General features: G+C 39.1%; 1 long non-coding RNA gene across 1 annotated transcript; it reads left to right on the forward strand.

The window, feature by feature from the left end:
* The first annotated feature begins 2,475 nt into the window (after positions 1–2,475).
* Positions 2,476–5,524, forward strand: LOC113292831. Its single transcript, XR_003331893.1, has 3 exons — positions 2,476–3,733; positions 3,941–4,273; positions 5,066–5,524. It is a non-coding gene; the product is annotated as an uncharacterized LOC113292831 (long non-coding RNA).
* Positions 5,525–13,354: the final 7,830 nt, after the last annotated feature.

A 13,354-nucleotide genomic window follows, 5' to 3' on the forward strand; every position in this document is an offset into this window, starting at 1 on the left:
AAGAATTTCTTTATTTCTTGCTAAAATTCCAATGTTTGGATTGATACCCCGAGCAACATTTTTGGTTCTAGGTCTGTGGGTTTCATTTCTCTTATCCATTGTTTTATAATCAAATCGACGATGTTTTGATTTTACGATTCGCGGCGATGTTTGGGTTGAACGAGGAAATTTTTTTTTTCTTCCACAATCGGAAGATAATATGAAACTGGAAGAAGAAGAGTTGAAATGAGTAGAATTGTTTTTGATTTGGTTTTTATACAGTTTTACCAGAAGGGCATTTATGTAACTTCAATATCATATAGGGTACCCCTTAACTAGAGTCTTTGGCTGGGTATAAATTGATGGCCCCTAAATCCTTTGGGATGGCCCCTAAAAACGCTAGGAAAATAAAGTAAGAACTCACTGGTAGGAATCCATCAGCATGAATACTTGTTATAGGTTTGTGTCATCCGTATCCCAAATGTTACAAATTCTCAGATAGAAAATTTTGTGATAAAAGCATTTATGTTAATGTATTATGAGCTAATACTCTAGCATTTAAATGTATTAAGAGCTAATACTCTAGTATCTATGTTATATACTCCCTCCGTTCTAGTTTAGATGCTAAAATTGGGGATTTTTTTTGTCCTAGAATACTTGCTATACTCCATATTTTTCCACCTTTTATCCTGATTTGTCCCTAACTTGGAATCATGTCATAACATGGAGAATTGTGTATTTCAATTTTCAAGACACGTTCTTAAATACTTTTCTCTATATATTTCTTCTAATTTGAATTTTTCCAACTAAACAACAAAAACCTAGACATCTAAAAATTAGGAACATTAAATACTAATTTAGGGTAATTATGGGAAAAAAATTATTATCTTTGTGCAAAATCTAATTTTGACATCTAAACAGACTAAACTAGGACGGAATGAGTAGTGTATTGCGAGACTCAAGTCACCTGTACTACCCAACCCTTGCAATTACTTGATAAGGACCCAAGTCTCCTTTACTACAGTCTATAGAGCTATATTTTAAGAGCTAATATCTTGGTCTCTTATAACTTCTGCGGCTCTGCCAATACAGTGTCAGTTCTATATATTTAAGATCGAGGATCCTACATGAGCTTGGACTAAAATACCTTACTTTCGGATGTTAGGGTTCCATCTTTGAAGCATTGTTTCCATTTCAGGTGCAAGATCATGGGCCATCTCTTCAGAACAAATGTTCCCAGCTGCACAGAAAGCAAGCCCTATAATGTGCTGGTATCCAAACAAAAGAATAATTAACCTCACACTGAACAAATCATTAAAAAATTGATTCATTGCAAATTGTTGTTGTTTAAGTGATCTTCTCTGGCTCTAGTAGACCCAAATGTTTCCTTCTCCATTTGTTCAAGCGAATGCATCTCATCCATTGCAATGTTTTGCATACAACTGAAAATAAATTTGGTACCGGTTGTATGCGTTTCTGGATTGAAACTGCCACTAGAGGTATGCATCGGCTTCTAAGTCCTCGACGCATCCTACTGCACCTACTATATATGATTCCATTATCCAGAATGGATGTTTCAGGTCATCGTCCACAATGGATGTTCAGGTCCCATACCTGATGAGTGGTGCTATCATCTATTTTGCCCGGCTCGCATCTTATCAACATTACAATTTGGTTCCGTTGTCGGCCTTCTATATTCCATTGTTGTAAAGCTATGTATAATTAGACCCATACCCATTCAAAAAAAAAAAAAAATATATATGTTACCTGTCTTGAATCTTGATAAACAACTGCCTATAATTAGATAACGCTAAACAGAAAAAATATATCTTGTATCAATAAACAAATAAAAACCCTAAAACCATCATACCTTGAATTGAACACGAAGAACAGAACCCTAGCCTTGCAGGCTGAAATAGAGAACACCATAAACACCACACTCAGGTATAAGAATACTTTGCTGTAGTCTGTTAGCTCGCAACTGCACATGCAAAAGTGACGGACAGTAAAGGTGGGCCCCCCATTAATGATGCTACGCATTATCACCACGAGTGACGGACGGTACAATGGAACCAGACTGAGGATGAATTTGTTCAGGGATCATGTAATTGAAGAGACAATCTTGACTGGTGACAAGCAGGGTCAATTGATTTTCACCCAACGAAAATCACCGACGCCTTCGTCATCTGATGTCATTGTTAGAATTTCAATGAGGGGCGGTTTCTTATACGCAATGAGTATGAACAAGTCGCGGGGCCAATCGATGAAATTCGTGGGAACATTAGTTTTGAAAACTCCAGTTTTTTCAGCTGTTACGTCACGGGTCATATCCTAGTACTACTACAAATTCCAAAACACAATCGATTCACATGTGTGAATCGAATCGTATTCAGAGTTTCCAAATCTATTCCGGACTCCGACAAGTCTAAAAATCAATTTATATGAAGAGGGCAGTTTTGTGGGAAGACCTAATTCTCCTAGCTAGGGTTTGCACCTCTAAAAATATGTCCGGCATTCTTCTTCTTTCTCTTCCAGGAGAGATCATCAAGGAAATACTCTCAAGGTTACCGGTTCAATCTATCTTAGCATTCAGGTGCGTATGCAAACCTTTTCTTGAATTATTAGGTGATCTTCGTCGAGATAAAGAGTTCGTCAAGCTACACCTTAATAATGCTATTAAGAGCAACTACTTGAATATCATGTTAACGGGAAATAATAGAATGTATTCAGTAGGTTATTTTGATGCATCGTCACCGTTATCATGCAAGAATGCTATTGAGATAAACTATCCATTAAAATCTGATTGCAATGATAAAGATGTTAGAATTTGGGGTTCCTGTAATGGCTTGCTTTGCTTTGGGATTTTTGAGGATGATTGTATTTGTTTATGGAACCCATCTACAGGAGAGTACAGGAAAATACCACTTCCGCCATTAACTTCAGGTTTTTCATGCCGCATACGGGTCATATGGGTTTGGTTATGATTACTTGAATGATGATTACAAGTTGGTTAGGATATTATTTGGGGACGATAACAAATCTGAAGTACAAGTCTATACGCTAGGAACAAGTTTATGGAAAAGCCTCGGGAAAGCCCCTATTAATGTGCATCTTTACGGGAAACGTGGTGTCTATCTTCATGGATGTGTTCGCTGGAGAGGAAGTATCACTAACGCTTATCTTCCCCAACATGTTATAGACACTTTCAGCTTGAACAATGAGGGCTTCGAGGTATTGTCGTTACCGATAAATTTTGATAACGGTATAATGATCAATGACTTGAGTGTGTTGCGTGGATGCCTTTGCTTAGTTTCTACTCAGCCAGGATGTCTTACTGATGTATGGTTGATGACGGAATATGGAGTGGTAGAATCTTGGACCGTATTGTTCACGATATATCATGATACGATTGATAAGTATTACCTATATACGAGCGAGATGGTATTTTCTCTCAAAAATGGTGAGATTCTTTCACAGTCTACCGTTAAAAGATCCGATGATTATGAGTGGCTTGGTTGTTTTGTCTTATATGATGAAAAGAAGAACACAATCAGGGATGTTACTATCGAAGGTCTTCCTAACGAATTCCAAGCAGAAACGTGCCTACAGAGCTTTGTTTCACTTTAAGTCGGGTACATACCGAGGGGATCGAGATTAACTATAAGCTGGTGAAGCAACATCAAAGAACATGAACAATGAAGGGAGGAGGTACATCCGTACAGGGGAGAATACACCTTCAAGCATGAATAGCCCGGTAATTTAAATCCTTGTTCCTTATTATTTATTTTTCTTTCTTAGGTTGTGTTAGCTTATGGGCATGACTGGTTTATTAGTTTCTCTTGTTTCTTATTTCTTGGGAGACAAGCAGAACAATTTTTCACTCAAATGAATACTAGTATTTGATTGTCCGAGTAAATTAGTTTTACCTTACATTTTGTTACATGTTTGTCACAAATGAAAGCCATCAAAGTTATCAAGGAGAAGTTAGATTCTACCCAAACGGGAAAGTTTAAGAGACACATGTTTTAGCCATCCAGTGAGCCTGGCAGAAACTCAAATTCTGTAGAAATTTGAGATATTCAAGAATTGAATTCAATATACATACAAAGGCAACTATAGGTGTTGAACTTCAGACACAAAGTATGGAAATTGATGGGGGAAGAAGTTAAAGCTCAGATTTGGGATACTGCTGGTCAAGAAAGATTTGGAGCTGTTACTTCTGCTTGTTATAGAGGTGCTGTTACAAGAAGGACTACTTTTGATAGCGTTGGTCGTTGGCTTGATGAACTCAACAGTAAGTACAATTACTACTTCTCTGTTTTTTAAATTTGTAGTTTAAATCTTTAATAAAGATTCAACTTTCAGAAAACCCATTCGTTTGATTTTATGTTTGAGACTGTTTTTGATTGAGATTTATAGGATTTGTAGATCTGAGCTTATTTCATATAGTGTGTGGGTTCTTGCTGTTGTTTATTTTAGTTAGTGTGATGTTTTAGTTTTTTACATAGATCTGTCTTTTTATTGATGATGATGGTGACTTGATAAGACCCTTTGTTCATATTGCTTCTGTTGGAGATAGCATTTGTAGAGTGTTGGATTAGTTCATGAAAACATAAGAAATTTGTATGATATGCATTGAAACTATAGGGTTTTTTTGAAGAGTGTCCAAACTTTAAGGGCTTTTTGAAGAGTGTCCAAACTTTGGTCTCCAAATGGTTTTTTTTTTTTTTTTTTTTTTTTTTTGGGAAAGTGCCGCTTCGATTTGATGATCGCTTATGGGGTTTCCTAGCTTGTATATTCCCCAGTGGTGCCGGACATTAGAATTTAAAAAATATAGTTGTATTTTCTTTCGGTCTCTGTCAGTGTGGGCTTGGATCATCTCTATCTGTTCCCGTTGCTCTCACCCATAGCACTGCTTTGGGTAGCTTGACTAAATGCCATACTCATTGTCACGAGGAGATTTAAAATGTATTCCAAATTTTGATCGATTTCCTTCTGCACTCTTGTTTGTTTTGGTTGCTTTGACATATCATTCTTCCATATGATTCTCAAGCAAGTAATTAGCTAAGCACTCTTCCATGTTTAGGAAGTGATAAGTCTGATTGTTATGGAACAACTGTGCGGTACATTCTGATACAACTATAGGGTGGATGCTGGTTGGGGACAAGAGCGGGTTAGGGAATATGGGAGATGTAGTGTTGAAGAAAGGAAAAGCTTAGCAGAGGCAGAAGGGTTGTTCTTCATGGAGACATCTTCCTTATGTTTAACCAATGTCTTAACTGCTTACGAAATGGTTATCAAAGAAATATAGTTGTATCCAACAATGTAAGTCGGAAAGTCTTGAATTCTGAGCTTACAAAGCTGAATTGTCTACCAAAAGCGTCAGTCTTTTTGACGAAAAATGTTCAAGATGACTTTCAAATCCAGCACAGGTATTTGAGTTTGCTCGATTAATTGCTAGTCATACATTTGATGGAGGATGTCTTTACTTTTGATTTTTATACCCCACTGAAGTGTTTCGCCATTGGAGATGATTTTTTTTGGTCTTGAGACAAACATTTGAAAGAAAGAAAGCAAAAGTGATATTTTACATGACTTGAAGCTTGCGGTATCTGACCATTGTTCTGTTTATTTTGACCATAAACTTTATAACAAAACTATGTTATCTTGTTTCTCATTGAACCTCTTTTCTTTTGATTGCCATTTTTTATTTGGATGCATGAACTCCTCTTACGTTGATTTCACTGTCAAACTAAAGCAATCCTTTGTGACTATGAGATACGCAGGTTCAGTTATTGTTGTTGCTAGATGCGATAAAAGGTTTAACGAGTTCATATTTTACTCTCTTTTCGACATCACTATTAACGTGCATTATCTCCCTACGTTTCGTAGAGTTCAATCTAGCTTCGATAGCTTTCCTGTAAACGGACAAAATAGTATTAGTATGAAGAAACAAACTAGATTCGTGGAGCTGGAAAATATCATACCAGGGTTCTTAATCAGGCCCGGCCTTGGGCCAAAGTTGACGAAGTTCAACTTTGGCAGCAAACCAAGAGGGGCATCAAAAAGAAGTTTCGTTCCTCTCATACTGTATTAGGTAGATGATCCAGTAAATGGGATTAAGTTAGTAACTAATAATACCAAAGAGACTAATGATAAAACTTCTTCTTCGGTCAAAACGTGTTATGACATGCTGTTTGCCGGTCATGATAAAACTTCGCCATGAATAACCATGCGGTAGATGTATTCTGACATACACAGCCAGGTGAAGAAACATACACTCCCCTACTTAATTAGGTATCATTTTCAGAGTTTGTGGGTCCAGTGGGTCCCGCCTCAGAAGATTAGTAGGGACCCACGAACATTGTGTCCGTCGGTTTTTTCGTTGTTTTAGAACAGCGGTTCGTTTAGACTTTTTAAAAAATATGTCGGTAAGGTCAAATGTCAGGGGAAATGCTTTTGATTATGGCTTTGGGCATCTCAATTCGGGGCCGGCCCTGTTCTTAATGTTGCAAGCCATCAACTATACATGTAGGCATCTTTAAGCTCTTCATTTCTCGGATCGACAGTCAAACAATTGTTAAAAGCGTCGTCTGCATCATCATCGTATTTCTGTGACAAAATGCAGAAAAAAGTTGGAACGGGATATCGTTTACTGGAGAAAGGAAATAAAGGAGGGATACAATTGAGCGCGACACCTAACCTATAGTAGGCCTTGAGACATTCAGGCTTTTCATACACGCACTAGTGGCATAGTCAAGAGCCGTGGTTCCGTCCCCCCAGACGCGCATAACAGGCATTCATATTGGATAGTAGTGCTGGATTGAGAAAATGACCAAGGCCCATTACAAGAAAGACAAAATCATTAATTAAAGTAATCAACTTAAGAGGAAATATGTTGACGATGTGTCACTCACCTCCCATTCGCAGACGAATCAAGGGTCGGCTTCCTTCATGGAAACGCTCCATCCAAACTAAAGCGGGTAAGTTGTCTCTTATCAAGAGTGTGTTATTTAGTATTCCTATATACATGCTCTCGCTATTTATAGCTCCTCCCAAAGTCATCAAAATTATTGAACAAATTATAAGGAACTTCTTATGGCTGCTTCTAAGACTAAAAGAGGTTACCATTACGTGAAGTGGGAGAGGTGTCGTATTCCTCTGAAATGTGGGGGCTTGGGCATCAAATCAGTTACAAGTATGAATAAAGCGCTTCTTTCGAAATTGTGGCAGCGTTTTAACAAAGAAAAAACAGTGTTATGGAGAAAGACAATGGTCTCAAAACACATGACAACTACGATGGATAGAGAGGCTAAGAAACCTAAATTAGGAAACAGTTGTGGAGTTTAAAAACATATTTATAGCCATCTTAAAACTTTCAAGCAATGCACCAATCTCAAGTTAGGAGACGGTCAAACGATCAGATTTTGGGAGGATACTTGGGTAAGGGAAGAACCACTTAATGCAGCATTCCCTCACATTTACTCCATTCCTAAAAAATGGACAGTGAAAGATTGTGCAGCGACGTTATTGAATGGAGGTGCGTGGAACCTAGGCCTGGATAAAAGACTTTCACAAGTTCAAATTGATGAAGTCTCTACTTTGCTGGGATGATAGAAAACTCAATGACAGGTCCCGATCAAGACTCTTTATCCTGGTCTATTGGCAAAGAAGGAGTATTTTCGGTAAAGTCAGGTTACTCTTGGTTTGCGAAGGAGCATTTGATGGAGATTAAATACTTGAGCATTTGGTCAAGGGCTTGGGCGCACAACGTGGGTTTCTCTTTTATGGCAGATTTATCATAAAAAACTAGCTACTATGGATATCCTTTCCAGAAAGGTAAACTTTTGGTTAATTGTTGTGTCGTCATGATGGAGAGACCACAACCCATCTTCCATTATCTGTTTGCTTATTCAGTTTGGCAATATTTTATGTCGAGTGCTAAAATGGACTGGGTGATTCCTAATTGCATTGACCTTCTCATCAAGGGTTGGAGAGTGAATAACCTATCCACTACTGGAAAATGTCTTTGGCATGTGCTGCCGGTAGCTATTTGTTGGTGTAATTGGAATTGTCGGAATGACATCGTTTTCAACAACGGGACGTCAAGCTTCACGACTCTCATACAAGATGTAAAAACTCAAGCTTTCTTCGGGTGTAAAAACCTAGAATCTTTAAAAGGGGTATGTCTTGATCAAGTCATTTCTATTTGGGATCTTTTTATTTTTATAACGTAATTTTCTGTTTTTCTTTTCATGTTCTTGGGTCTCATTATAAGATGTTTTAAGTACTCTGGGATCTAGGGAGGTTGAGCTTGTTCTTCCTCTCCCTTTATGTTGCTTGCCTTGTTTGTTTCATGTTTACTCTTTGTAAGCTTTTTCATATATTTCTTATATTTCTTTTGCCGAGTAGAAGAAAAAAATATGTTGATGATGTCAACTGAGTTTATCAAAAGTATCCACAACCATCGACATAATAAGTGAGGTTAAAGCAAATTGTAATATAACTGATTATTTGCTGATACGGTTATAATGGTATCTTGGCAGATATCTTTTTTTTCTAATAGGTCAATGAAGTACCAGAAAAGTAAATATGCTTAGATGTAAAAATCTTTAAACCAATCAAAAGAACTAGCAGATGACACCACAAACCAGAAACTAGTATATAAGTTTTTATTGTAAAATTTGAGACCATAAAAAAATGATAAATCAAATCAGTACTTATAAAGGAAGATACATATAAGAGGAATTTAATCTCCACCATGTATCACTGTAAACTCATATGCTTAAGTGCATGAGAACAGTTCATTTGTGATCTTATTTGATAATGTATGTTGAGACGAAGAGAACTTTGTGATCAAAAGTGTATGCATCATGTTCATAATTTACGATTAATATTTTCGTAATCAATTTTTGGGAAAGAAATAGAGTCCACAAAAGAGTTATAATTTTTAAGAATCATTACATATACATCATTTGATTTTTATTAATGGTGAAATCACGAGTCCCAGTTTCTCTCCATATTATTATCATCTTGTATATATTTGCTATTTTAATTTAAAATTAGGTCTTAAACCAACCTTCACAAGTCTCGGTTGAACAAACTTTATTACCACTTTTCTACAACATTTAAAATTTCATCTTTGTGTTGTTCGTATTTTAAATCTAAAAAAATATAACGTGGAAAAGGATAAACACAATTTAACCATATGTTTTGTTAACGAGGAAAACTGCACCTGGAGAAAATTGTGGGACCTCATCCAGCTTTGGACACCACAGTGTATTAAACCGCTATAAACACTAGCCTACTATCAGACTTCGGACTGAAATATGGTTGAGACCGAAGTCACCCTCAAAGAAATTCAGCTGCAGTCGTGTTCCTTACGCCTCTTAAATCTCGCAAGATTCTTTGCACTTGATTCCCTTAGATGACGTACTTTACAACCTAAGAGTTGTTTCAACCTCAGTGAATACTATTGATACCTATCTTCCTTTAACAAACAAGCTTATTTGATTTTCCTTTTGAATTTTTATTCTAGGTTTAGAAATCTTTTTGCAGTAGACAAAGTCCATCAAACCTTACAAATCCGATAAATTATACTCAGTTAGCTGAGAATCTTGGATTCTTAACCACCTCTCAAGAACAATCTAAAATTTTCATCTAAGAGTTTATATATCTATCTTGAGGAACCATAAAGTTTGAGACGAAGAGACCTTTGTGATTTCTATATATCTCGTTCCTGATATGAGATTACTAGAACCTCAAAGACCAATAAGGATAAAATCTGGATACAAGAAATATTAGGTAAATGATAGTATGACAGGGAGAAGGGTATTTTAAACACCTTGATTAGTATCCATTTGTTGATGGTGGTTTCTAGTTAAGGGTTAAAATTATGAAACCTCACATTTAGTGTGCCGTCACTCTGCAAAGAAACGGAGCCATGTAAGTGATGAGTGTTCAACCTCTCCACTGGCGTATTTATTGAGAAACTCAATATGTTCACATGAAATTTATCCAGACTGATGCATGTAAGAAACAATCCTCCATGGATTAGTAGGTGCAAATTCCTACCCAAAATCAGAAAGCAAAGAATAAAGGAGTCGTGGAGAAGGAGCAACAATGAGAGGAAGCGTGGCCATGCCATAGGCCAGCCGGTGCCACTTGGCCACGCCCCATGCTACCCAACCGTCCCTTACTCCTTTTTCGACCAATCAGGTCGCTTTAAACCGTCCACACTCCCATGAGTTGTGGCTGGGCCCATACTTGCCGGCCCTATTCCCCATCGACCAATCATGTCGCATTAAACCTACCACGTACACCAGAAGTGTAGACACACTCGTGCTTGGCCGTCCCCCTCTTTTATTGACCAAGCAGGTTGCTCTAAACCTGCCACAATATTAAAAGAGGTGGAATTGCGTCAAGTGGTCACCATGCCAAATTGGCTTCCCAAAGATTGTACAAACAACTGGGAATGTTTGGTAAACAATTTTAGTATCTACATGCCAAAAGTTTCGTATGTATGTCTAGCATAACATATTAAAAATTCAAATCAATCGGAGTAACGAGCTAAAAGATACAGCATAAAAGGCGATCTAGGTCATGGCTGAAAACTGACAGAATCACTCCTGAATTCTTCCTGAGTTTCTCTCTCGGGCTTTTTTCACCTCCTAAACGAGATCAAAACCTAAATATTTCCTCGTAAGGAGATAAGAAATTCTTTTCTGATCAGAATGGAGGGGCGGACCGTCAAAATCCGAGTTCGTACGAGAATTCTACGACGATTTTAGTGAGGGTCCCACATCTGAATTTTCTGATTACGAAATTTCATGAGTTAACACAAATTTATGTGAATCATCTCAGCTATCTAACTTGGGTAGATAACTTAAATGGTTTATATTTAATTTGAGCCAATCATCTCGGCCATCCACGGCCACATGCCGCATGCCTTAGGGTTTCGGCATGCTAAACCCTAATTTAGGAAAAGTTGCTACGCCAACCGAGTCAAAACAATGTTCCACAGGGCATTGGTATTGATGTGGCCACTGAAACTGATTTTGCCCCACCACATTTGAGTCTAACACCAATGTGCCAAAATTTAGTGGCCATGGCTACGCCAGGCGCTACTTGCACCATCGTGCCGCTGGCATGCACCAACTATGCCAGCCATTCCACCGTGCCACTGGCATGCACGAACTATGCCATCCATGCCGCAGTACCACAGGCATGCACTAAAGTCAACATTGTACCATTATCAGGCGCCAACAGAAGGTATCTATAATCAACGGCTACCCTTCCTCATGAGATGCAATCTTAGCCATCCAAGTTCGCCACCGAACTGACATACTTGTGACAAGTTTTAGGCGACCAACCTCTTAGATCTAGTGGTCATGGATACGCCATGCGCCACTTACACCACCGTTCCACTGGCATGCACGATCTATGCCATTCATGCCGCAGTGCCACTGGCATACACCAAAAACGCCACTGTGCCATTACCAGGCGCCAACAGAAGGTAGCCATAATCAACGGCTACCCTTCCTCATGAGATGCAATCTCACCCATCCAAGTTCGCCACCGAACTGACGGACTTGTGGAAAGTTTTAGGAGACCAACCAAGACAAGCCTAATAGCATCACATGCTATTTTCCTGCGGCAAGACTCTTGATTATGGCTTGCCACACGTAGCAAAGTGCTACATGTTTTCCACGAAAACACTCGAGACATCAAACATGTCACAAACTAGGTGATGCTCATCAGGGTATTGGTCTGGCGGTTTACATCGTGCGTCGTGCAATACGCCCGTTACAAGAAAGTGTCATGAAGCAGGACGGTTAGTGATGGCAAGAAATAATGGTGTAAACGGATCAACTTCCTTCATCATGGAAGCATAATTTCTCACGGTTACACGTTACTCCACTCTTACATCACTCAATCGTTTCCACTTCTTACGAGACCAGGGTACGTTTTATTACGACTTGTATAAATAGGTTGACCTATTTCCACCAAAGAACGGTTTTTTGGTCGGCAACAACATAGTATCCAGAAATCACCAAGAACTGATAGCTTTTCACTCTGTAAGCCAGTTCCACTTTCTGATATAAGTCATAAAAGAAGCCACATCTTCAGAATTAACCATTCTGGTCTCAACACTCTCTTCGCTTCCCTCCCTAAGACCAACCCTTCTCTTTCACTTTGTGACCGAAGCAAGCCTGGAACGACCGTTTCTTGGTTTAGGCCAGGATTGTACAGATTGATCTATCGAATCAAAAGTACTTCCGTGCAGTGCATTATTTAGGGTTTAGATTCGTTTTTCATCCACACACCCAAATTTACCAAAACCAGTAGAAACAGTTTTCACCCACAAACAATTGGCGACCACAGTGGGAGAATTAATCTCTCGGTTGCAATATCAATTTCCAATTTACGATTTCATTTTTCAATATCGATCTCAAGATGATGGAACTCAGGTCCGGATCAGCAACAAACCCTGAAAACACTAGCGCTGAAATTATCCTCGGTGTTAAAGTTCCTTCCAGTGGCATTAACACGCCAACAATCAACACCAGCGACGCGGAAAATATTCCTTCGGGTGTTACACCTCTGATCACCAGAGACAGAGCCGCTGCCGCCGCCCCCAACGTTTCTTCAAATGTGACATCTCCAACCGTCGCCAGAGCCGCTGCTACTCTACCATCAGGACGAGAGACTGGAGGAGCCAGAGGTAGCCGATCCCTATTACCATTGCTGATTTGATGGAAATACAAGAATTTTTTGCTAAGGCTCAGACGGACATGGCCACAACTCAAAAGGAGCGAAACAATGAAAATCTGAATGATTAGTCAAGGGATTCAGAATCGGGCGTTAGATTGTCATAAACCAAATGTGACCGAACATCAATTGGTGGAGTTGTGCATTAATGCTTTCTGGGGACTCCGTTCACAAAACCATGTAGTCTATGATGGAGCATGAGTGTGAGATTTTTTTATTTCTCCAAGGTGCAGCGTCGAGATATATTTTCAAGCTCTCATCTGTGTTGCGTTAGCACTTCGAACTTTGCTCCAGGAGCCGCTTCAACTTTTCGCTTCTAGAACCGCTCCGCTTCAACGTTTCGCTCCAGAAGCTTCCCCGCTTCCACATTTCACTCCAGGAGCCGCTTAAACGTTCTCCCCAGAAGCCGCTTCGCTTCCACGTTTCACTCCAGGAGCCACTTCAACATTCTCCCCAGAAGCCGCTCCGCTTCAACGTTTCGCTCCAGGAGCCGCTTCAACGTCTCACCTCTAGAAGCTGCTCCTCTTCAATATTTCGCTCCAGAAGCCGCTCCGCTTCCACGTTTCACTCCAGGAGCCGCTTCAACGTTCTCCCCAGAAGCCGC

This window comes from Papaver somniferum, chromosome 7 (genome assembly GCF_003573695.1).
Source record: "Papaver somniferum cultivar HN1 chromosome 7, ASM357369v1, whole genome shotgun sequence".
Taxonomy (NCBI): domain Eukaryota; kingdom Viridiplantae; phylum Streptophyta; class Magnoliopsida; order Ranunculales; family Papaveraceae; genus Papaver; species Papaver somniferum.